The 24,284-nt window shown below is 38.1% G+C and overlaps 1 pseudogene across 1 annotated transcript in view; it reads left to right on the top strand.

The window, feature by feature from the left end:
* LOC309823750 (acyl carrier protein, mitochondrial-like) overlaps positions 1 to 18,878 on the top strand; it is a 34,632-nt pseudogene extending 15,754 nt beyond the window's left edge. The window contains exons 2-4 of the transcript in view: positions 5,993 to 6,071; positions 15,134 to 15,246; positions 18,407 to 18,878. The product of the transcript in view is annotated as an acyl carrier protein, mitochondrial-like (transcript). The remainder of the gene's footprint in view (positions 1 to 5,992; positions 6,072 to 15,133; positions 15,247 to 18,406) is intronic.
* The last annotated feature ends 5,406 nt before the right edge of the window (positions 18,879 to 24,284 follow it).

Genomic DNA, 24,284 nt, shown 5'->3' with positions numbered 1-24,284 from the left:
ATATGTCCAGAAAACACCTTTTACATGAATATTCATAAAAGCTTTATTCAAAACAGCTCAAAACTGGAAACAGCCTAGGTTTATGTCAACAGGATAATGGAAAAATAAACTGTGATAAGTGCATACAATAGAATACTATATGAAATGTCTAGAATAGGCAAATCCGTAGAGACGTAAAGTAGAATAAAAGTTGCCAGAGTCTGGGGTGGAAAGGGGGACTGGGTGTAATGGTTGATGTGTGCAGGATTTCTTTTGGTGGCAGTGAAAATGTTCTGGAATTAGAGAGTGGTGACGGTTGCATAACACACTAAAAACCACTGATTTGTACACTTTAAAAGGGTAAGTTTTGGTATATTATATATATCTCAAATTTTTAAAAACAGCAAAAAAGAGAAAGAGCAAATTACAGATACATGTAATGACACAGGTGAAACTCAAAAATTTATTGTGAAAGAAGCTTCACACAGAAGAGAACTTTATAATCTCACTGATGTGAAAACTTAGAAGAGGCAAAATTAAACTATGGTGAAAACAATTTGGAAGAATGGTTGCATTTACGGTGATAGAAGTGAGGACTGACTGTGGAGTGGTATGAGAAATCTTTTCGGTGTCTTTCTGTTTTATATCTTGATAGGTGTTCGGGTCACACAGGTATATGCATTTGTCAAACCTCATCAAATGGTACACTTTAGATTTGCGCACCCACTGCATGTGAATTTCACCCCACAGAAAAAGAAACAAATACTGAACTTCAGTAAAGGAATGTAGGCTAGAATATTTAGAGGGAAGTGTATCGATGTCTGCGACTTAATTCGAAATGCATAAAAAACAACACTGCACTGTCAGGTAAACAAAGGGATGAATGGATGAATGGTTATGGGATAAAGCAAGTATAGTAAGATGCTAATTTTAGAATCCAGGACAGAGGCATGTGCTATCCCTGCTACTTTTATGTTTGAAATGTTCTTAGTAAAATGTTAGAAAATACTCCTTGGTCTTTGCTTGAATATTTATAATGAAGGGTACTCATCTCATAATACAGCCCATATTATCGTCCATCAGCTCTTGATGTCAGAATCATCTTCCAGTTAATCAAGATTTTGCTTTAATTCCATCCAGCAGCTCTTGTTTCATCTTCTGGGGTCCCCTAGAAAAGTCTACTCCCCAAACCCTTTAGAAGGTTGCCTGGGGTAGTGTAGGAACATGGGCTATGGAGGGTTCAAGACCTGGTCCTGCCCCTAGTGCCTCACTACTCTAAGTGCAGTTCTCCGACCAACAGTACAGACATCACTTGGGAGTTTCTTAGAAATGCATAATCCTCATCCCAGAGCTACTGAATCAGAATCTGCAATTTAACAAGATGCTTGAATCTTCTGGATGCAAGTCAAACTTTAAGGTATGAGCAGGGCAATAAAGCAAAAATATAAATGTGACTTGTGTCAGGGTAATAGCACTAGGGAGAGTGAATTCAACGGAATAAAGACATATTTAGGAGAGATAAAGAACTAGGAGATTAGAGTGAGAGTGGGGAGGGATGAGGGGAGTTGAAGATGATACAGAAGTTTACAAGTGTGGGTGACTGGGTGGGTAAGAGGGAATCTGGACCTGAGGAGGCATAGCGTCTGCTGTTTGGCTGACACGGATACAATGCCAGACTTACAGGAATATGTCCATCCTTAGCTGCTATACCTCTTGAGATTTACTTTGATATCCTCTCCAAATATAAAACCTTCTCCTAGTCTGGTGCTTCTATGAGCAAAACTCCCAAAACCCTCCTTGCCAAGGTTTTGCCCTTGTTTTGCTCATCCAAAAGCACTTTCCAAGAGAATAATGTGGCTTTCCTTCCATTTCCCGCCTCCTCCTTCCAATTATGTAAACATACCACCAGTGTTTTAAACATTAAAAAAACAGACCAAAAAATCCCGATATAGATCAATTCATCAATACTTCTAAATGAGGCTTTTTCACGACAGAACATCTGCCCAGGGACTAGGGCTCTGCTTTCTTAATACTGATGACTTTGGTTACCAGGACTTCCCAGAGGATCTTTTGTTTTGATGTTGTTTTAATGAACACACAACACTGTTTTCCAACTCAGAGCAAACATCCAGGAGCACTCCCTTCCTCACCCTTCATGAGCCCTTCACTGAGTCTGCAACTTCTATTAACTCTAATGGTCCTTGCTGGTGGTGAATGTTCCCTCTGAGCATGCTGGGAGCTCACCTAATTGGGTCTATCTCATTGCGGCCTGAAATAGCCCTGAGGGGAGCAGTGACCTAGGGCTGACTACCTGGTTATCTCATCCTTCAAGGTTCAGCTCAAATAGCTCAAATAATATATGCTTAGTGAAGCCCTCTCTAACTTCCCCACCTGCCTCTTAATGTGGCTCAGGTAGTTAGTAACCTCTTGAATTATGTACATCCTTCTAATTGTAGAGGGAAGAAATATATACATTAACCAAACAGTTGGCAAGAAAATCCCTCCTGGGGTGGGAAATGTTTGTCTATTAAAGTACCCTGATTAACTCCTCGAAGTGGAAGGTGAGACCCTGAGGACATGGTTAGAAAAAGTCAGGAAATAAAAGAGATTCATAAATTCCTCAGTATTGGAAAACCAGTGAAGCTGAGGAATAGAAGAGAGAAGAGAAGTGAGGGGAAAAGAGCAACGTGGCAAAGGATCAGAGACTAAATCCTGAGCATGTCTGAAGCTTGAAGCTTGAACTCAAGTCATCCAGATACCATAACTGATGGCACAATGGCCATCTCCACCTCTCCTTGGACGAGAAAGAGCATGGGATGTCTTTATGGAAATGGTGCTATGAACATGCACATACATTTATAAGCACAATATCTCACTTATTCAAAAATAACAATTTCTAACACAGTGCATGACCTATGGATAGGCAATGAAAGGCTCTGAGTAGCTGACATAAAGATATAAATAGCAATTCTCAATAATAAGGCATAGCTGTCATAGACAGAGCTTGCACAAGGCATCAGACATTTTGTTGAATTCTTCCTCATACATTATATCTTGTTATATGTGCAAAAATCACATACGTATTTGCCATATTTCTGATAAGGAAACTAAATCTTGGCAGGCTAAATGGATGCCGAAGTTCTCTGAGTTAGAATACGATGGAGCTGGCTCTAGCACGCTGATTCCAAAAAGCCCATTCTTCACCAAACATTCTTCTTTTTCAAAACTTTACTGGAGTATAATTGCTTTACAATGTTGTTAGTTTCTGCTGTATAACAAAGTGAGTCACCTATATGTACACATATATCCCCATATCCCCTCCCTCTAGCGCCTCCCTCCCACTCCCTATCCCACCGCTCTAGGTGGTCACAAAGCACAGAGCTGATCTCCCTGTGCTATGCAGCAGCTTCCCACTAGCTGTCTATTTTACATTTGGCAGTGTATATATGTCAGTGCTACTCTCTCACTTCGGCCCAGCTTCCCCTTCCCTCACTGTGTCCTCAAGTCCATTCTCTATGTCTGCGTCTTTATTCCTGCCCTGCCACTAGGTTCATCAGTACCGTTTTTTTAGATTCCATAATATATGTGTTAGCATACAGTATTTGTTTTTCTCCTTCTGACTTAACTTCACTCTGTATGACAGACTCTAGGTCCATTCACCTCACTACAAATAACTCAATTTCATTTCTTTTTATGGCTGAGTAATATTCCATTGTATATATGTGCCTCATCTTTATCCATTCATCTATTGATGGACATTTAGGTTGCTTCCATGTCCTGTAAATAGTGCTGCAATGAACACTAGAGTACATTTATCTTTTTGAATTATGATTTTCTCAGAGTATATGCCCAGTAGTGGGATTGCTGGGTCATATGGTAGTTCTATTTTTAGTTTTTTAAGGAACTTCCATACTGTTCTCCATAGTGGCTATATTAATTTACATTCCCACCAACAGTGCAAGAGGGTTCCCTTTTCTCCACACCCTCTCCAGCATTTATTGTTTGCAGATTTTTTGATGACGGCCATTCTGACTGGTGTGAGATGATACCTCATTGTAGTTTTGATTTGCATTTCTCTCATGATTAGTGATGTCGAGCATCTTTTCATGTGTTTGTTGGCACTCTGTATATCTTCTTAGGAGAAATGTCTATTTAGGTCTTCTGCCCATTTTTGGATTGGGTTGTTTGTTTCTTTGATATCGAGCTGCATGAGCTGCTTGTATATTTTAGAGATTAATCCTTTGTCAGTTGCTTCATTTGCAAATATTTTCTCCCATTCTGAGGGTTGTCTTTTCCTCTTGTTTATGGTTTCCTTTGCTGTGCAAAGGCTTTTAAGTTTCATTAGGCCCCATTTGTTTATTTTTGTTTCTATTTCCATTACTCTAGGAGGTGGGTCAAAAAGGATCTTGCTGTGATTTATGTCCTAGAGTGTTCTGCCTATGTTTTCCTCTAAGAGTTTTACAGTGTCTGGCCTTACTTTTAGGTCTTTAATCCATTTTGAGTTTATTTTTGTGTATGGTGTTAGGGAGTGTTCTAATTTCATTCTTTTACATGTAGTTGTCCAGTCTCCCCAGCACCACTTATTGAAGAGGCTGCCTTTTCTCCATTGTATACTCTTGCCTCCTTTGTCAGAGATAAGGTGACCATATGTGTGTGGGTTTATCTCTGGACTTTCTATCCTGTTCCATTGATCTATATTTCTGTTTTCGTGCGAGTACCATACTGTCTTGATTACTGTAGCTTTGTAGTACAGTCTGAAGTCACGGAGCCTGATTCCTCCAGCTCTGTTTTTCTTTCTCAAGATTGCTTCGGCTATTCAGGGTCTTTTGTGTTTCCATACAAACTGTAAAATTTCTTGTTGTAGCTCTGTGAAAAATACCACTGGTAATTTGACAGAGATTACATTGAATCTGTAGATTGCCTTGGGCAGTATAGTCATTTTCACAATGTTGGTTCTTCCAATCCAAGAACATGGTATATTTCTCCATCTGTTTGTATCATCTTTAATTTCTTTCATCAGTGTCTTAGAGTTTTCTGCATACAGGTCTTTTGTCTCCTTAGGTAGGTTTATTCCTAGGTATTTTATTCTTTTTGTTGCAGTGGTAAATGGGAGTGTTTCCTTAATTTCTCTTTCTGAATTTTTGCTGTTAGTATATAGGAATGCAAGAGACTTCTGTGTATTAATTTTGTATCCTGCTACTTTACCAAATTCATTGATTAGCTCTAGTAGTTTTCTGGTGGCATCTTTAGGATTTTCTATGTATGTCATCTGCAAACAGTGACAGTTTTACTTCTTTTCCGATTTGGATTCCTTTTATTTCTTTTTCTTTTGCGATTGCCATGGCTAAAACTTCCAAAACTATGTTGAATAATAGTTTCACCAAATAGTCTTAACCAGAAGCATCTTTCTCTAGATAACCAAAAGTGCCTACTAAACCAAGTCTCCATCTTTTAACCATAAAATAGTCCCTTGGGTTCCAGAGGAGAGCTTATTTACACTTTATATAACAACTTACTTCTGTGTGACTCTTTGGTTGATTTATTAAAACAACCAAAACTAAACATTCAATGAGGAATGGTGGTAAGGGAATCTGAGGAGTAGATCCATCAACAACCTCAACAAGTGGCAGGAAACTGAATACCTGAGTGAAGATAAAAGGAACAAAAACAAAACAAAAAAACACAGCCCAAACAAACAAACAATCGAATGTGAAAAAATTGGGTTCTAGGTCAAGCAGTCGAAGTTGTCACTGTACTCTGGTACAGAATGTGGCCGTGAAAAGTGTTAGAAAGAAATCTCGTTATTCTATTTCCCATTTCGAAGTAGCATGAAAGGATGAAATACATTTCAGGGGACAAAAATCCAACACAAATGGCTAAAATTAACAGTGGTGCAGTGGAACAGCTCTAGCTATGGAAAGAGTAGACTTGCGTGCTCACGCTGGCCTTGCACATGCTAGTGCTGTGACAGGGGGCCTCATCATTCTGAGTCATACTTTGCTCCTCTTTACAGCTCGGATACTAATTGTACCTGTTTCTGAGGGTCCTTGTGAAGAAGAAATGAATGGCATCTATAACATGCTTGGCACATGGTATGTTCAGTACAGCTCTATTAAATCACACTTAAGGACAGACTCGATGCCCAAATGGAAAAGTTCTGGCATTTGGAAGGGATTTCCAACATGGAGCAGGTCTTGTTTGAAAATGGTGCATGTGTGCAGTATTCACTCATCATTAGGAGGAGAAACAGGAGGCGGCTTTCCCACTCCTGGGTTATCTATCTCCACTCTGTGAGGAGAAGCTGTAACATGTCTGATAGACTAGCTCTCGCTCTTCACATCCCAGCCAGCATAGCCCAGGAGACAGAAATAGCATTCATCGAAAGCCGCAATTACCTCATTTCACTGGCCTGTTTGTGTGAGATGTGCCTTGCCTCACAGTGACTGCACGGGGCCAAAAGTCCAGCAAACAGAGCCACTGCTTGTCCAAGAAATGGCCCTGCAAACAGGAGAGGACAGCATGTTCCCTGAGTAGATTGGGACCCTTGGCTGTTTTGCGGGTGTTTTTGTTTTTCAAGCCAGAAACAGTGTCTGAAAACTGCTGGGGATTTCCCAAGCCCCATTCGTCAGATGGCCAGGCTTCCTCTGACATCATCTCTGAGTGATGCAGTGCAGAGAGAGGGTCACACACGAGGCAATCGCGGGGCAACCTTAGCACGATTGCGGGAAAGCAGAGAGTTAGTGCCAAGGTGGTCAGAAAAACAAGGCGGACTTTCTGAAACAGTGTGTGGCACATGGTGGGCATTCAGGGAGTACTTCTTGAACGGAACGTGGAGGGATTAAATAAGTGACTTCCAGATTGTGCAGCTAGTACATGGTAGAGATGAGATTTCAGCTAGGGTGACCAACTGTCGTGGTTTACCTGGGATTAAGGGGTTTCTCTGGATACGTGACTTTGGATGCTAAAATCAGGAAAGTCTGGGGCAAACTGGAATGAGTTTGTCACATTAATTTCAACCCAGGTTTGTCTGACTCCAAAGCTCATGCCTTTAAACATAAAACAAAAACCTGTCCTCAAGGAGACTTAAGTTTAATAGGAGATTAAACATGGGAACAGACAACTGTAATATACATTGAAAGGGCTTACTTGCTCCAGAGAAGGATTAGCAGCTTAGTCAAGCACCATTCATCAACACCCATGACTCCTCCTTTCTAAGAGCAGTCCAGTTTTGTTCAGGAAATCCTTCTACTAAACATGTGCTTCAATGAGCCAGTCCCAGAAACTGCACTCCCCTTGCCAGTGAATGGTTTAGGAATGAGCATGTGACATAATGTTGGCCAGTGAAACATGAGAAAAAGTCTGATGGTCAGATTCTTGGAAAGATTCCCTTGTTCTTAAAAAGAAACCAACGTCAACAAAAGCTCTTTTCACCCACTGGACATAGTCATGTCTGTAAGTGACAGAACTGTGGTGGCTGTTTTAGATTTACCAAGGGAACCAGAGCTAGGATGGAAGATGCGGAAGGTGGAAAGGGCCTGTGTCTTTTATGATATTGTTGAGCTATTCGATGAACTGACCTGCAGCTGTCCTAACTCAGGATTGAGGTGCATCGTCTTTATGATTGAAACTATCTGAGACAAGGCATTCTGTTCTGCAGTCGACAATATTCTATGTTTTTTTCAACTGTTCTTGCTTTAAAGAAATGATCATCCATCGTTAAACACACAAATCCCTCTGTGCCCTGCCCTAGAGCTCCTTACATGGAGTTGCCTATTTGAAAAGTAACTCAGATGCAAAATAATGCTTGTGATTCAAGAGTCTGGTATTTTGATTTTTCCCTTTAGCACTAAGGTGAATATGTATTACAGTTTGTTCAGGAGAGTGCTGGTTTATACCTGTGCAGTCGACAACATTCTAAAAAGATACAGCGTCCAGAATGGGACATGCCATCAGAGGAAGGGGAGATGCTCACCAGTTGACGACACAAGGAAGGCTTTATGAAGGATACAACACATGAATTGTGCTGTGGAGGAAGGATATTCTTTCAATAGACGAAAGCAGGCATAGGAAATAAAACTATTAAAACTAGAGAGGATGTGTCATCTAGGAATAGCTGGAGAAGAGCAAGTAGTCTCATTTGGCTAAAGCAAAGGTTTATGGAAGTGATTAATGGAACAGAAGCAGGAAATGTACTCAGGAAGTAAAGCATAGAAGACTTTTAATTCCAGGCTAAGTAAACTAGATTTTCCCCATAGATGATGGACAGTCACTTAAAATGGGTGGCTAGACCCAAATTACTGTTGACCACCTGGACTTCTCCTTCATTTAGATTTACTGAATACTTAGAGCCATAATTCTCAACTTTAGAAGCATGCTAGAATCACCCAAAGGCCATTAATCACCTCTTTCTCTCCCTATATGCCACATATAAGGGATGTGAGCAGACTGTATTGCTCTGGGGAGAGAGGCCTGGATGTTTTTTACTTTCTGTTAAGCTCCTTGGTGATTCTGAAGTTCAATCATGTTTGAGAACCATTGACTTAGCCATCTATTATTCTGTATATTTTCGGTGTACTAATATGAGAAGTCTACTAGAAAGTCAAGCTGTAAGGAATATTGGAGAATTTCTAAGTAAACACCTTTCATTTTTGGCTAATCACTGTCCTGCCTACCTCTAAAATAAAGGCATTATAAATGCTTAAGGGCCTTGAAAATGTACCATTACCACCACCACTATTATCATTTTAATTGGGATTAAAAGGAAATACATAGCAGTTAAATGATTTGTCCAAAGCCAACCTGCATATTAGTATCAGATCTGGGACTGGAAACAAGTTTTCAAAATTACCTAGCATACTTTCCACTAAACTGAGTTGTTTCAGTAATGTATGTTTCCCCAAAAGTTTTAAAATTACTCTTTGTGTAGAAAACATGTGTTATATTTCTTTGTATCCTCCCAGATACATCCTCCTCAGACTGTAACCTTCCAGAGTAACTGCCTCTGATATAATTGATGAAATACCAACTTATCCGGTGATTCCAAAGCAGTAGTGGGCATCAGAATTACCCAGAGGGCTTGTTCAAACAGATTTCTGGGCTTCACCCTCAGCATTTTTGATTCAGTAGGTCCGAACTGATTCATATTCATAGAATATTCTCAGGTGAGGTCTATGCTCCGAGTCCAGAGATAATACTTTGGGAATCACTACGCTTGTCCAGATCCAGAGGCAGATTTTTTGTCTAAAGTTTATTTTTTAGTCAAATAAGGCTGGTCTGGATTCCAGATCTGGCGCTCTCTATCTGTCTGACTTTGAGCAAACTGCCTCCTCTGTTTAAGTCTCTGTTTTCAGATCTATAAAATGGAGCTGTTAATAAATACCTAGGAAGTATTATCATACAGTGGTTAGCACACAGAAAGGACTCGTTGACTGTCCATTTCCTAGCTCCTTTTCCCTTTACTGACTTTCTGTAAGGTTGACAATCTACCTTTTCCAGGAAGAGAAACGCTGCCTGGCTCCAGTGGTAGATTCATGACTCCTCTCGTAGCTGGCTCTCCTTCAATGAGCTTGAGTTTCTTCCACCAATTGCTAACACACATATGGAGCCTATTTCTAGGAAATGTTATACAAATCATTTCAAAGGGGGAAAATGTGATAGGCAAATTATGTCAATATTATCCTCAAAGCAGTATTTTGGAGATAAAACCTATCCCATATGTTCTGTTTCACTTACTTTGGAGTTTTTAACAGTTTAACCATAGCAGCTGCTCCTGTGATCTCTAATTGCCTGCAACATTAAACAATGGATGCATATCAGTTCCCAGACTTTTCCTTCTGTGTCAACCTCAGAGCTTCCAGATATTTACAGATTTCTCCAGGTCGTTTCATTCCTCTTGTGCTGAACTCTGTCAGCCTATGACTGAGCAAAAGATGGTATGGGATGGATCCAGGTGACCTTGGGCATCAGCCTTGGTGAAACCAGAGCAGTAACAGATGGGGTCCCAGACCCGGAGACAATCTGGCTCCACGCAATCTTCCCATGACTCAAAGGACCTTGACTAAATTTCCGTCACCACTCCTGGCTGATGGGTGATTTTCCATGTGAATTTTCTGGGACCTTCTTCATCAGAAACTATGTACAGCCATGTACCTTATTGTGTATGCAAGGAACCTGAAATTTGCTGCTTATTCCTTTTTTTTTTTGAATCTGCTATTTCAAGTCAGTTTCCAAGTCCGGTCAGTGCTTCCACCTAAGCTCTTGATTCTCTCTGTTCTCTCAGTCTCCACTGCTCTTACATAAGCCACCATCTTTTTAAGCTAAGGTCACTATACTATCATCCCAACCAATATTTCCTGACTTCTATTGAATCCCATTCCACCTATGCCTTCCCACAGCTGGAATGATCTTTCTAAGACACAAATTGTACCATGTCATTCCCTTGAAGCCCTTTCCAGGGACTTCCAACTAGACTCAGAAACTGAGTCCAATCTCATCACCCTGGTTGACTCTGAATCTGCACTGTTCAATATGGTACCCACTAGCCACATGTGGCTATTTAATTTACATTTAAATTAATTACAATTTCATAAAGTTGAAAATGAAGCTCCTCAGTCACACTAGCTACATTTCAAGGGCTCAATAACCATGTGTAGCTAGGAGCTACTGTTTTGGACAATGAAGATACAGACTATTTCCATCATCACAGAACTTTCTATTGGAAAGCGCTGCTCTAAATATTGAAAGCTGGTTAACATTACTTAACCTTACTGTGATGCTATACACGGCCATCATATTGGGAAACGGTGCCTGTGAACACTGATGAAGGGAATGTAAACTGATGTGAGCATTCTACAGTGCAACAGTTCTTAATGAAATTAAGGATGCTTATAAGCTCCAGAGAACTATCACACAGCTCTCAAAGGGAATACACTCAAGGTTGGTTGTCACAGCATTATTTGGGCTAGCAGTTTATGGAAGACAACCTAAGAGTTCATGACCAGGGGACTGGACGAGTCAAATATGGAAGATGCATATTGCAGAATACTGTGAAGCAGCGAGAAGCAAAAGACTAGATACACACATACTTATCTTTAAAACATATTGTTATATTCTTATTGTGGAATATGAGTTAGCAGTAAAATAATTTTAGAAGTACTAATATATGCCGAAACTTGGATGGATCTCACAGATAGTAAGTTGAATAAAAAAAGCCAGACAGAAGAGGGTACATACTTTATGATTCCATGCTTATGAAGTTCACTGAACATGCAAAATAATTTTTGGTGATAGAAATCAGAACAGTGGTTGCATCTAACTGGGGATTTACTATAAAGGGACAGAAGGAAACTTTCTGGGGAGATGGAAAGGTTCTATATTTTGATCAGCGTGTCCATTACATGGAAATATACATTTGTCAAACTTATTTAACTATATGCTTAAGATCTGTGTGTTTTACCGTATGTAAACAGACCCCAATAAAATTAGTTATTTTTTAAAAATATATAGTTTTAAAGGCAAAAAGATTAGTTTCAGATGAGATATACAGCCATGTATATATGCATTCAAAACCACAATAAGTATTTTATAAAGTTACTCATAAACAAAAGGATACATAACTAAAACTTTGAATCAGTATTTTTGCTGAGAATCAGGGGACATAAATGCTAGTAGGGATTAGGGATGAAAGAGATATAAATTAGGATAAAGTAAACTAGTGAGGGTCCTTAAATGGACTAGAGGCAATTGAGCCGTGACTGGGGAGTGTGATCAAGTCAACTCAACTCTCTGTACCAGAAACCAATAAGACCTTCACTGGGAGAGAGCTCCTCTCTTTTTTTCCAGGGGTGGCTGAACTAGGATTGTGTAATACTTGTACGAGGTGGAGTCTAGAGGAGAGAAAGGGGAGGAGCTGCACAGGAGGGATGGAGATACTGAGGGCGGGGAAGAGGGAGATGGGGAGAGAGAAGGGGAAGAAATGGAACATCTAGACATTTGAATCTTCAGAGTTTCTGAGACAGCTCCATCTCCGGAATTTTCAGGAATATAAACACATATATTTCCTTCCCCCCCCCCCCCGTTAAACTAGTTTGAGTGGGTTTCTCTCATTTGCTTTCAAAAATGTACTAATATCCTAAAGTAGTTTAATATTTTAAAGAATCTGTGTTAAGTCCTATTTTAGCATTTTAAAAACTTTTTATCATGGAAATAGTCAAATATATACACAAATTGAAAGATTAGTATAAAGAGTTCTCAGCTTTAACAAGTTTTAGAATATTGCTAATATACTATATATCTCACACAAAAATACTTATGTATGTCTAAAGTTAAGAACAGTTTTTAAAAATATAACCATGATACTAAGATTACACCAATTTCCCCCTTAACATTACCAAATACACAATGTTCAAATTTCCCTAATTGTTTAATAAATATCATTTTACCATAGTTTTTCAAAGCAACATCCAAACAATACCTAAAACAATTAATATTAATATGTTTCTTGAATTTATTTTAATTTACAGTTTCCCCATCCCTCTGTGTGTACGTGTGTGCCCATACATGGGAGCCTGTGTATAACTTATTTGTTGAAGAAACTCGCACTTTGCTCCCACAGAATTTTCCTTATTCTGGATTTTTAGACTGCACTCTTGCTTCATCTTACCCTGGTCCTGTATTTTCTATGAACTAATAAGTTTTACTTTAATTCTTAGGCAAGAATACTCTATGGAGGTATTCTATAGTTTCTGTTGCATCACATCAGAAGAAAATTAATGTCTGATAATGTCTCTTCCAGTGATGTTAAGAGTGATCAGTACGTTCAGGTGTTTTCAGCTGGATCCATCTATTTTAAACTTCCTGATCAGCTTTTTACCTAAGGTTTGAGAATCCATTGATGATCGTTCATCATTTCATGAAAGGTGCTAAAACGTTGATTTCTTTTTAATCCTGTGTTTAATAGCTGTACATGGTCTATAAAGAAAGCTTTTCTTTTCACATTATTTGGATACGTGAGGTACAGTTCTTATAGGAAAGATACATTAATGCTTGATTCTTTCCCCATGTTTAACAGTTTTCAGAGTAAGCTGACACTTATAAAGGCAATAAATGAGAGTTTGGGATTTTTGTTTAAAAATATCTTTATGAGCTCATGGATTATAAAATATTTTATATGTTTAAATCTACTTCATTTATTATTCTCTTTGTGGCCCAAATGTTCTATTTTTGGCCAATGGCAGCTCATGAGTTCTTTTGATCCAATGTCATTCATTGATAGACCTACTTTTTTTTTTTTAATTGGAGTATAATTGCTTTACAATGTTGTGTTAGTTTCTGCTTTACAATGAAGTGAATCAGCTCTATGTATACCTCTATCCCCTCCATCTTGGACCTCCCTCCCACCCACCCCCATCCTACCCATCTAGTGTGATAAGATGTCCCAGGCTCCTCTCATGTTCCTGACCCGAGACCTGGGGAATTAATTATTTCTCCAAGGTACACTTTTTCTTTTTTTGGTGGGAAATCGCATTTTGAAACAACACCATCTGGGAACTAACAGGGATCGTCACTGCTAGTCATTATGGATCGGACATCGCTTCTCAGTATTTTCAGTGGACAGAGCTAGGAAATATATATATTTTTAAGAGAAAATATTTTTCTATTTCCTACCACATGTAGACAATTTGTGGTTTGGTTAACATCTTGATTTTAAATTTTTATCTCATCTGCTGAAAAAATATTGATTTTTAAATACTTACTTGCTTTACACAACTATAAGATAATAGTATTGGAATAAGGAGGCCAATATTATTACTATCAATATCATTGTTGCAAGCAAGACTGTTATGGCAGTTCATGTTCTCCTTGGTATATGTTACCACATTATCCTATTTATAGTCAATTAAAATGAGTCTTCCATGTGTAGCTAAGTCACTGACTTAACACACAGATCCATTTGTTACATTTTACTTTTTGGTGGATTGTTATTTGATTTTTATGGATTGCCATTTTTATTTCTGATTTAAAAAAAAATATTTAAAATATTTACATGGCTCCAAAGTCCTGTTTACAAAATGAGATATATTCAGATATATATTCAGATATATTCAGTTAGATTTTATTTTAACCTTTACCTGTCTCCCTCCTCCTCCCTATAGATAACTGCTTTAATTTGCTTATTCTTCTATTTTTATGTATGTGCATATGTGGATCTTAGATAAGAGGTAACATGTGCGATCCATGCTGTTCTGCACCTTGTCAAGACTTATTTCAGAAGTGAAGAATCCTTCCTTTGAGATATTCTATTTTCCTGCACCTACCTCAATTATTTAAGTAAAAGTAGGGGTTTATGTAGAGCAAGTTTTCTTAACAAAAGGCACACTTATATCTTGTAACCAATGTGAAAAGGACTTGAAAAGTTAAGAAGTTCCTTTGAAGGCTAATGTCTAGGACTATTAAGATTCACAGCAGAGTTTCTTTCCTCTTTGGAGTTAAACAGATTTTAGATGAAGAAAGTGTAGGCTTTGCTAATGGAGATGGCCTTGTGTATATACTGAACTGGGTTTGTGGACATTAAAAGCTACTTGACATGCACCGATCTTTTACTGGTAAGAATTTGGGAATAGCAATTTCTTTCCTGCTTCTTTGATCTCCTCCCAAATCCCGTGGTGGTACATTATGGCTGCAGAGAACTGTAAATATTAGCAAGCAGCAATTTGAAAGAGCTAAAAAATGTAGTTACAGAGGCAATTCAAACATCAGGTACCCTTCTCATCATCCGGACTCTGGTTTTAGAGCTATTGAGGGAATTCTGTCAAATCTCAAACTGCATCGGATCGCTGATCTGGTATGAATACTCAAGTTACTCTGAATAGCTGCATTTTCAATGCATGAAAGCAGCTGTTACTTCCTCCTGTCCTTTCCTTAAAACAAAAACCAAAAAACATACATATACGTACATATATGTGTATATATACATATACACACACACACACACACACACACACACACACACACACATATATTTCACTGAAAAGGCATTTCTATCTGAGGACAAATACAGCAGTTTTGAATAAGGAGGTTGAAATATCTACCCAGACTAGATGTATGTCTGATCCTTAGTGTTCTCTCACTGAGGTCTTTTCATACCCATTTGCAGTTTGGGAGTCCTATTCAGTAAGTGTGCCTGGGTGGTTAATGACAAAGAGAGACATTGTACACCTCCTACTACAATCACTGTGAAGAGACTGAAGGTTAATAAGAAGGGCAAAGGTACAGACTGAAAATCCTATGCTCTTTTTCTCTTTCCTATAAATTGTAGTATAGAAGATAAATGCATAGTTTAGTTTTAGCTGTACAAAATAAATTTCATTTTACTAACATTGTTCACATTCAAACACACACACACATTGTATGTTAATTATCTCTAATTCTGTCCATGCTATTTATTGGGGTTTCCCATCTTCCAGCATTCTGAATTATCAAAAAATGATCTGTGTCTACAAAAATGGAAGCTACTTGCCTCAAGAAGACTGAAGAATGGGGAAGAGGGTGTTGGGGAGGATTCACCTTTCCTTAAAGATCTTTGTCACTAACACTTAAGGACCTTTTTGACCTCAAAACCTTTCAGTATCAGTCACCATCCTTCTGAGGTAAATAAAAGAGAAACTGATGTCAAAAGAAATGGCTGTCTCCATAAATTCTAACCAAGTCAGTAATAATTCCAGAAGAGAATGAGCTGCTGCTTGCTGTGTCCTTTGAGATTTTAAAATTGTCTGGCTGAGTATTTAAGCTGACCTGCCCACACTCGACTCCTACTGCATCCCTGCCTACCTTCGCCAAACCTTCCTTCTCCAGAATTAATGGAGGAGACACGATCGGGAGAAACAGCTGAAGTAGGAGCTGCGTGAAATTTTTGTTCATCTAGCAGCATGCTGTGTGACCTGAGGCCAGCTTTTTTCCTCTCTGCACCTCAGTTCCTCTCACCATAAAATGAGAGGCTTGGAATAATCATCTCCATGGCTCCTTTCAACTCTGACATTTGGGGGAATCTACAAAAATGCTCCAAGATATTAGAAGAGTTCCATTTAAACACCTGGCCACTTTAGAAGCGTTTTGCATATATATTGTATTTCACTTGCTAAATCGCCAAATAAACCTGATGTGAGTGATCCCCAAGAGGACACGAGACCAAATTGCAAATGTCTGTTTGTGATGATGAGGTCTTGTAATCTGAGCATTGATCCTCGAAAGCCTTTGGGTGCTTCTCAGAGTAACGTAAGATTATAAAGTGATGTATTACCCACGAGAAATCCTTTCCCATTTACATTTCATTTTTCTCTGTGGTATTTAACTTATTTTTTTATTATGTGCCACCATCATAAATATTTATACTGCAATGTATGATTGGTCAATAAAGAAAAATCAATACTGGGTTTTTGCTGCCCAGGAAAGAGATTGTTCTTTACCTGATTCTAATCAAGAATCTCAAAAAAAAAAAAAAAAAAAAAAATCACAGGTGGGAAGGTGGAATAGGGACTCAACTGGGAAAAGGAAAACATGTATTATTTATTTTATATTTTTATATTATATATATTTTATACTTACACACACTCACACTGATACACAAAGGCTTTTTGTTTAAAACTGTCTTGTTAGCAACCTTCAATTCAGTCTAACTGCCTTCCTATAGTGCCTATGAATTACAGAAAATGATGAACTTTAATACAGAAAGCCATCACAGTTACTCCATTGTGGTTGTATCTGCCATTATATATAAGGGAGATGAACTTGGAAGTAAGAAAAAAAAGTTTGCTCATCACTTCCATAAACCATATTTACCAAGTACCGACTCTATGCCAGGTAATATGCTTGTGTTCCAGCTGAAAGGATCACGCTCTTACTTTATAATAAAGGGAGTAGACAAACAAAGGGGATAAGTCCTGTTAGGCGATTAAAACAAGCTTAGGTGATAGAGAGTCACCGAATGTCTGTTTAGATGGGTTAGAGAAATTCTTGAGAAGTAACTGTAGAAGCTACAATCAGATCATCAATAAAATTACTACAATCCAACTGAGCAAGTCAGACGCACAAACAAGTAATTGTAATACAGGCAAGAAGTGGCCAGTGCTCCAAAAACTCTTGCTATACTCAGTGGGTGGTTTATGGACCAGCAATATCAGCATCACCTGGGAACTTTATAGCAATGGAGAATCAGAGATCCCACCCTAGATCTGCTGCATTTTAACACATTTTCCAGGTAATTCAAAGGCACATGAACGTTAGAGCAACACTGTTCTAACAAAACAGAATTCAGAGGAAAAAGAAATCATATCTAGCTTGCAGATGGAAGGGTTCCTGGAGGAAGAATTATAAAGGCAACCTAAGAAAATGGATAAGATTCAAGTCATTCTTTATCATTTCTTCTCCATGTTATTTAGAGGGATTCACAACTAGACCATACAATGAGACACATCATGCTAAAATTAACAACAGCATCAAAAAGAATAATATACTTAGGAATAAATTTAATCAAGGATGTGAAAGATATGTACACTGAAAACTATGAACACTGAGGAAAGAAATTGACGAAGTCACAAATAAATGGAAAGATATCCTACTTTCATGTATTGGAAGGATTAATATTGTTAAAAAATTTATACCACCCAAAGAGATATAAAGATTCAATGTGATTACTACCATAATTCCAATTGCATCTTTCACAGAAATAAAAAAAAAAAATTCTAAAATTTATATAGGACCATAGAAGTCTCCAAATAGCCAAATTAATCTTGTGAAAGAAGAATAGAGTTGGAAGCATCACACTTCCTGATTTCAAATTACATTACTAAGTTATAGTAATCAAAATAGTATGGTACTGTCATAAAAACAGACACATAGACCAATGGAAGAGAATCAAGAGCCCAGAAATAAACCTGTGCATATACAGTCAACTAATTTTCAACAAAGTACCAAAAGTATACAATGACAAAAGGATAGCCTTCAATAAATAGTGCTGAGCAAAGTGTATACACATGTGCAGAAGAATGAAATTGGCCCCTTATCTTACACCATGAGCAAAAACCAACTCAAAATGGATTAAAGAAAATAGAAGACCTGGAATCATAAAACTTCTAGAAGAAAACATAGGATAAAAGCTCCTTATACTGGTCTTGGCAATGATTTTCTGGATATGACATCAAATGCTTACATAACAAAAGGAAAAATAAACAAATGGGACTCTATCAAACTAAAAAGGTTCTGCACAGAAAAGGAAAAAAATCAATAAATGAAAAGGCAATGATGATTGGGAGAAAATATTTGCAAACCGTATATCTGAAAAGGGATTAATATTCAAAATATATAAGAAACTCATACAATTCAATAGCAAAAAACAACACAATTAAAAAGTGGGCATCCTGGGTCGGCATAGTCAGGGCAGCTAGTGTCCTTTGCGCCTGTGTCCACCGACTGCCTGCGGCCTTTGTGCTGCTGCCCAGGCTGCTCATGCTGGCCATGGCCCAGCCACTCAGCACTAACCTTTTCCCCACGGGGGCCCAGAGGAGGCCTGGGGCTCCGCAGTTGGCCTCACTGCTTGTGCAGTTTCCAGTTGGAGTTACACAGCTGTACCCCCAGTACAGTGAGGCACTCCTTTGACATTAGAGGGAATCAAGAACCCTGTCCTCTACGTCTTGAAACTCTATGACAAGATTGACCCAGAAAGGCTCTCAGTAAATTCCCATTTTATGAAATATCTGGGCTTAGACAGTTTGGACCGAGTGGAGATTACAATGGCCATGGAACATGAATTTGAGTTTGAAATTCTTGATGTAGATGCAGAGAAGTTAATGTGCCCACAAGAAATTGTAGATTACATTGCAGATAAGAAGGATGCATATGAATAAAATATCAGACCCCCCCTTTTTTTAACATCTTTATTGGAGTATAACTGCTTTACAATGGTGTGTTAGTTTCTGCTTTATAACAGAGTGAATCAGCTATACATATACATATATCCCCATATCTACTCCCTCTTGTGTCTCCTTCCCACCCTCCCTATCCCACCCCCTAGGTGGTCACCAGGCACCGAGCTGATCTCCCTGTGCTATGCAGCTGCTTCCCACCAGCTATCTATTTTACATTTGGTAGTATATATATGTCCATGCCACTCTCTCACTTCGTCGCAGTTTACCCTTCCCCTCCCCGTGTCCTCAAGTCCATTCTCTATGTCTGCATCTTTATTCCTGTCCTGCCCCTAGGTTCTTCAGAATCATTTAAAAAAATTTTTTTTAATTCCATATATATGTGTTAGCATATGGTATTTATTTTTCTCTTTCTGACTTACTTCACTCTGTATGACAGACTCTAGGTCCATCCACCTCACTACAAATAACTCAATTTCATTTCTTTTTATGGCTGAGTAATATTCCATTGTATATATGGATCTTCTTTATCCATTCATCTGTTGATGGACACTTAGGTTGCTTCCACGTTCTTGCTATTGTAAATAGAGCTGCAATGAACATTGTGGTACATTACTTTTTTTGAATTATGGTTTTCTCAGGGTTTATGCCCAGTAGTGGGATTGCTAGGTCATATGGTAGTTCTACTTTTAGTTTTTTAAGGAACCGCCATACTGTTTTCCATAGTGGCTTTATCAATTTACATTCCCAGCAACAGTGCAAGAGGGTTCCCTTTTCTCCACACCCTCTCCAGCATTTATTGTTTGTAGATTTTTTGATGATGGCAATTCTGACTGGTGTGAGATGATACCTCATTGTAGTTTTGATGTGCATTCCTCTAATGATTAGTGATGTTGAGCATCCTTTCATGTGTTTGCTGGCAATCTGCATATCTTCTTTGGAGAAATGTCTATTTAGGTCTTCTGTCCATTTTTTGATTGGGTTGTTTCTTTTTTTGATATTGAGCTGCATGAGCTGCTTATAAATTTTGGAAATTAATCCTTTGTCACTTGCTTCATTTGCAAATATTTTCTCCCATTCTGAGGGTTGTCTTTTCGTCTTGTTTATACTTTCCTTTGCTGTGCAAAAGCTTTTAAGTTTCATTAGGTCCCATTTGTTTATTTTTATTTCCATTTCTCTAGGAGGTGGGTCAAAAAGGATCTTGCTGTGATTGATGTCATGGAGTGTTCGGCCTATGCTTTCCTCTAAGAGTTTTATAGTGTCTGGCATTATATTTAGCTCTTTAATACATTTTGAGTTTATTTTTGTGTATGGTGTTAGGGAGTGTTCTAATTTCATTCTTTTACATGTAGCTGTGCACTTTTCCCAGCACCACTTATTGAAGAGGCTGTCTTTTCTCCATTGCATATTCTTGCCTCCTTTATCAAAGATAAAGTGACCATATGTGTGTGGGTTTATCCCTGGGCTGTCTATCCTGTTCCATTGATCTATATTTCTGTTTTTGTGCCAGTACCATACTGTCTTGATTCCTGTAGCTTTGTAGTATAGTCTGAAGTCAGGGAGCCTGATTCCTCCAGCTCCATTTTTCTTTCTCAAGATTGCTTTGGCTATTCGGGGTCTTTTGCGTTTCCATACAAATTGTGAAATTTTTTGTTATAGTTCTATGAAGAATACCATTGGTAGTTTGATAGGGATTGCATTGAATCTGTAGATTGCTTTGGGTGGTATAGTCATTTTCACAATGTTCCTTCTTCCAAATCCAAGAACATGGTATATCTCTCCATCTGTTTGTATCATCTTTAATTTCTTTCATCAGGGTCTTATAGTTAGGTTTATTCCTAGGTATTTTGTTCTTTTTGTTGAAATGGTAAATGGGAGTGTTTCCTTAATTTCTCTTTCAGAGTTTTCATCATTAGTGTATAGGAATGCAAGAGATTTCTGTGCATTAATTTTGTATCCTGCAACTTTACCAAATTCATTGATTAGCTCTAGTAGTTTTCTGGTAGCATCTTTAGGATTCTCTGTGTATAGAATCATGTCATCTGCATACAGTTATAGCTTTACTTCTTCTTTTCCAATTTGGATTCCTTTTATTTCTTTTTCTTCTCTGATTGCTGTGGCCAAAACTTCCAAAACTATGTTGAATAATAGTGGCAAGAGTGGACAACCTTGTCTTGTCCCTGATCTTAGAGGAGATGCTTTCAGTTTTTCACCATCGAGATGATGTTGGCTGTGGGTTTCAGACCCCTTTTCTTCATTGAGAGAACAACTCAGGAGATGCTGGTGCGTGTCTGGAAGTGAGAACGCATTTCTACATCATTGCTGACTCTGACAGAGTAATTCTGTTTAGACTTGTACTTAAATCGTCTTAAGTGTTTTTGCCCTTTGAAAATAAATCTATAAAACCAAACAACAACAAAAAAAGGGGGCAAAGTACTTGAATAGATATTTTTCCAAAGAATACATACAAATGGCCGATAGGTATATGAAAAGATGCTCACTAACCATCAGGGAAATGCAAATCAAAATGACAATGAGATACCTGTTAGGCTGATTATTGTCAAAGAGACAAAGGATAACAAGTGTTGGTGAGCATGTGGAGAAAAGGGAACTCTTGTACACTGTTGGCAGGAATATAAATTGGTACAACCATTATGAAAATATAGGGAAAAAATAAAAACAAATAAAAATAAATAAAAGAAAAAGTATAGGTTTCCTCAAAAACTTAAAAATAGAACTACCATATGATCCGGCAATCCCACTTCTGGGTATATATCCAAAGGAAATAAAATCACTATATTGAAGAAATATCTGCACTTCCATTTTAATTGTAGCATTATTCACAGTAGCCGAGATATGGAAACAATCTAAGTGTACCTTCACAGATGAATGGATAAAGAAAATGTAATATTTGTATCTGGGTAGCTAGCTAGCTAGAATAGGATATTATTCAGGCTGTAGAAAGAAGGAAATCCTGCGATTTGTGACAACACAGATGAATCTGGAGGACATCATGCTAACTGAAATAAGCCAGACAAAGAAAGAAAAAACTGCATGATCTCACTTATACGTAGAACATAAAAAGTCAAATACATAGAAGCAGAGAGTAGAACGGTGGTTACCAACGACAGAGAGTTGGGGGAAATAGGGAGATATTGGTCAAAGAGTACAAATTTGCAGCTGTGTAGGACGAATAAGTATAAATATTTAATATACAGCATGATGACTATAGATAATAATAAACTTAATATTGGAGATTTTCTAAGAGAGTGTATTTCAGATGCTCTATGCATAAAAAAGGGGAAAAAGGGGTAACTAAGTGGGGAGATATGTTCATTAGCTTGACTGTAGTAAGCATTTCACTATGCATATATATGTCAAACCATTATGTACACCTTAAATATATACAATTGTTACTTGTAAACTCCCTGAGAAAGAGAGTATATACTGGGAATGTTTGGTCTGTCTATACCTGGGGATGGAAATATAAACCCCAAATATAAAAGTTTTGTTTTGTAACAAGAATTTGGTGATATCCTCAGCTCTGGCAGTACCTTATCTATATTGAGAATGGTCCCTAAAATCTGTCTAATTAGGGCAAAGCCATCTTGAGACATGCTTCATTAACTACTGCACTATGGGACTCCCTTTGTAAACTTGGGTAAAAAAACTTGACATTTTATTAGGGAAAAAGGGACAACTTATGTGTCTCACCAACACATTTAGGTATTTTGGAAGGATCACAAATTAACATGGTGTGGCCTGTGTGTGGCGACTTCTGGATGTGTGATCCTGGAAGAACGCAACTAAGTGGATCGTTCAACATATTCTACCTTATGTCAAATCAGAAGAATTTCAGCACAAATACAAATCGACACATACGTGTGTTTGTGTGTGTGCATATGCACTGTGACGTAGAAGAAAGAACACAGCCTTGCAAATCAGATAAATCTGATTCCAATCATCTTCCTTCTCTAAGCTTCAGAGTTCTCCACAAAATGGGATTCATAAAAACTACCTCATAAGGTTTTTGGAAGAATTAAATGAGATAATTAGAAGTCACTTAGTCCCATGCCTGGCACAGTGTATGTGCTCAACACTAGTTACTTTCTGTTTAATAAAAATATTATCTATACCTCCTGTTCTAAGAAAAAACATCTAGACATATTATCTCTACAACTAGGAGACATTATTTGGAATCATCTCACCACAGATTATGAGAAATAAATAAGATTTCTTGATACTGATGTTATTAACATTGGAGTGCCAGATAGATGTTTTTGGACAAAGGTATGGCATAAATAATAAATATATGAAAGTAATACATTATATGAACAAATCAACATCTCTTGGGCTTTCCTTGTCATTGTGGCACAATTCCATTTGGGAAAGGAACAGAAGAAATAATGCTCTGTCAGTTCCTAGGTTAATTACTAGTCATCATGTTGGCTGTTTTATGAGGAAAACATGTATTGTAATTGTCACATGTTCAGCTCTAACTTTGCTAATAACCCTTTAAGAAGATCTCTGTTAATTATCTAATTTGTCTGGCAAATTAGGCTGATTTAAGAACCCAATATGCCTGCTACAATCTCCCTATAGTTCAAAATTTTCAGAACTTATGTGAAAATATGATTGGCTTAAGTTTTCCATTATGGTGGTATAATTCTTTATTAGCTTCTACCCCATCACCCACCCCAATTCCTAAATTACATTTGATGAGGCATCAAGAAAGACAGGACTTTGGAGAGGGCCCCTAGGGCCCTATGCTAATTGAATATTACTATCAAAACAAAGCAATCACGAGTCTTGAAGGTATTAAAATCTGGTGCAGAGAAAGTGACAACAGCATAGCCAAGAACAAGAAAAAATGAAAATGAAACGAAGACACATTAGAGGAAGGGCAAACGTAAGCACACCGTTCTGGCTCATCTGCCCTTGTCCAGCCAGAGGAGTCAAGGTCTTTATGAAAGAAGCCAAGGTAACTGATAAACAGTCTCTGCTGTAAGCAGTGGTTAAAAGGGAGAGAGTGGTGGAGTTCTGCTGCTGGTAAACATTGAAAGACATTCTAGGCTCTTTTACTTTCTTTTCTTTTTTCTTCCCTCCCACCCCCCACTCCCGACTCCTGCATAGCAAGACAACGGCATCCTGAAGTGGTTCCTTTCATGGCATGTTTTTTTGGGAAAAGGAGGAAAATTCTTGGTATTTTAGCCTTGCCTGAGATATGACAGCAATGCATCCCACTGCACCTCTATCACCTCACCGGCCCCCTGGAATATTTAAAGTGTATGCTCGTCTTAGTCTTGTCCTTTCCTAGACTGAAATAGAATTAAGTTGAGGAGGGATAAAGAGACAAGTTTCTACACAGCCGAGCAGGAGACCTGAGCT

This window comes from Grampus griseus (assembly GCF_964374135.1).
Source record: "Grampus griseus genome assembly, chromosome: 6".
Classification (NCBI taxonomy): Eukaryota; Metazoa; Chordata; class Mammalia; order Artiodactyla; family Delphinidae; genus Grampus; species Grampus griseus.
This window is presented reverse-complemented; position numbering and strand designations above follow the sequence as displayed.